The 2,500-nt window shown below is 57.8% G+C and overlaps 1 non-coding gene across 1 annotated transcript in view; it reads right to left on the reverse strand.

Annotated features, from left to right (window-relative positions):
* Nucleotides 1-555, reverse strand: part of LOC124733116 — a 1,909-nt gene extending 1,354 nt beyond the window's left edge. Inside the window, exon 1 of the ribosomal RNA XR_007008919.1 lies at nucleotides 1-555. This exon is cut by the window's left edge and continues 1,354 nt beyond it. This is a non-coding gene — a ribosomal RNA (small subunit ribosomal RNA).
* Between the last annotated feature and the right edge of the window lie 1,945 nt (nucleotides 556-2,500).

A 2,500-nucleotide genomic window follows, 5' to 3' on the forward strand; every position in this document is an offset into this window, starting at 1 on the left:
CGTTAAAGGATTTAAAGTGTACTCATTCCGATTACGGGGCCTCGGATGAGTCCCGTATCGTTATTTTTCGTCACTACCTCCCCGTGCCGGGAGTGGGTAATTTGCGCGCCTGCTGCCTTCCTTGGATGTGGTAGCCGTTTCTCAGGCTCCCTCTCCGGAATCGAACCCTGATTCCCCGTTACCCGTTACAACCATGGTAGGCGCAGAACCTACCATCGACAGTTGATAAGGCAGACATTTGAAAGATGCGTCGCCGGTACGAGGACCGTGCGATCAGCCCAAAGTTATTCAGAGTCACCAAGGCAAACGGACCGGACGAGCCGACCGATTGGTTTTGATCTAATAAAAGCGTCCCTTCCATCTCTGGTCGGGACTCTGTTTGCATGTATTAGCTCTAGAATTACCACAGTTATCCAAGTAACGTGGGTACGATCTAAGGAACCATAACTGATTTAATGAGCCATTCGCGGTTTCACCTTAATGCGGCTTGTACTGAGACATGCATGGCTTAATCTTTGAGACAAGCATATGACTACTGGCAGGATCAACCAGGGAGCTGCGTCAACTAGAGCTGAGCAGCCGGCCGCCCGGGAGTGTGTCCCGGGGGCCCGCGCGAACACGCAAGCGTCCGCTCAATCATTCTGCAAACAGGAGGAGGCTGAGCTCCCCTGCACAATACACCTCGAAACCCTCTCAGGTCCCGGCGGCGCGCAGCGCCGTCCCAAGTACTTGGTCGGGTTCGAGAGAGGCGCAATCGCCCGGAGTTAGGCGAGTAGACGCTTTCGGTGCGACCACCCGTGCTCCCAACTGAGCTTGCCGCTGCCGACAGAGGCCCGGGAGCGTGCTGTCGTGGCATTGCCGGCGGGAGACAACACGCGCCACCTACGGTGACCGGCAGCTCCAACGCCAGCGCCACAGAAGGACAAAAGCCCCACTTGGGTGCCGAAGCGAACTCTCCCAGCACAGCGCACGCGCCAACACATCCGCACAGCTGCGATACAAACCACCAGCGAGAACCGCTGGGGCGACCGAGCAGCAGACGGCGTCGCGGCGCCGAGCGCCGGGCGGCGGCGCATCCTCAACGCACACAGTCCTCAATCGGACCAGCACACTGAAGATGTCCACCGCGCTTCGCACCGGGCCCGCGAGGACCTACTTTGGCCGCACGGCGCCGCGCGCAGGGTGCGCCGGCGCGCAGCTGCGACGCCTGCCGCGTCCGTCGGCCGGCGCGCCTGCCACTGGCCGCCCCCACCAGCCGGCTGTAGCGCGTGCGCCCACGCACCGCGCGGCCAGCACGCCGGGAGGCGCCCCCTCACCGGCCGGGGACGGTCCCACCCAGCCACCGCCGCGTATCGCTTCACACCCAGATGCCGTTCAGTTTCGTCGGCATGGTGGGTATCGCTGGAACAACCGGTTAGTACCTCAACCTATCGTCGCCATCACCGATTCACCCCTAGCGAGAACAACCGCACCACAACAGGTTACCATTTGTTCATTTGCGTAACTTCACCAGAAAACGCAGGCGTCCATCGCCATTTGCAACTTCAACGATTATTGCATGCCTGTGTCAGGTGTCACGCCACACTACGTCTGCCCACATACACGCAACAAAATGTGCACGCCTAGACAATACGTGGAAGGTGGCCCCCGTACGTATGCGATGTCCATTGCTCGAACGACTGTCAACCGGCCTCTGTAGCATGTCGCAGATATGGAACGCGGTGCACCATGCCATCACGGTGTGTGAGGAGAGACGACTAGGTCCGAATACATCAACAGACAGCTCATGCTGATCGCCATCCACGGCGTCCGTTCCTCCCACACGTCTCTATGGCGTACCACACTGCAATCCAGCTCTCATAGGGAGACGACACGTAGCTGCGTGCACAATATTTGCACTGTATGGTCCGCCGTTTTTGGGCGCAGTCGTTGTACGGTCACACATGTGCCACGATGTATCATTCAGTACATAAGGACGAATGTGCAGTACAGATTGTGGTTTACGCGTACGACATTAGCGGACAGTTGACACAGGCCGCACCACAACGTAGCCTGAGTACGTCGCATGCGAAGGGCATTGAACATGCAAAGTTCTCACCAACCAGCTTGCGAAGGCAGGGGGCAAGGTGGGGACGTGGGGAGGGGCGGCATGTACGTCCTGCTGCCATCCACATTACAGTGTACAGCAGGAGCATGTGGAAAGTGAGCAAGACTTGCAAGGTGTTTAACATGAAGCGATACACAGGGGAGCGGGCAGTGCGAGTAGCGAACTATATTGCGAGGGTTGCGGGTGGGCAACACTACACTAATTGAACGAGTCGTATAACAATTACAGAGCAGGTTTAGGCGACAACGTGGGTTACGTTAGGGGACAACGTGGGTTACGTTAGGGGACAACGTGGGTTACGTTAGGGGACAACGTGGGTTAGGTTAGGGGACAACGTGGGTTAGGTTAAGGTACAACGTGGGTTAGGTTAAGGCACAACGTGGGTTAGGTTAA

Source organism: Schistocerca piceifrons, unplaced genomic scaffold (genome assembly GCF_021461385.2).
Source record: "Schistocerca piceifrons isolate TAMUIC-IGC-003096 unplaced genomic scaffold, iqSchPice1.1 HiC_scaffold_1381, whole genome shotgun sequence".
In the NCBI taxonomy this organism is placed as follows: domain Eukaryota; kingdom Metazoa; phylum Arthropoda; class Insecta; order Orthoptera; family Acrididae; genus Schistocerca; species Schistocerca piceifrons.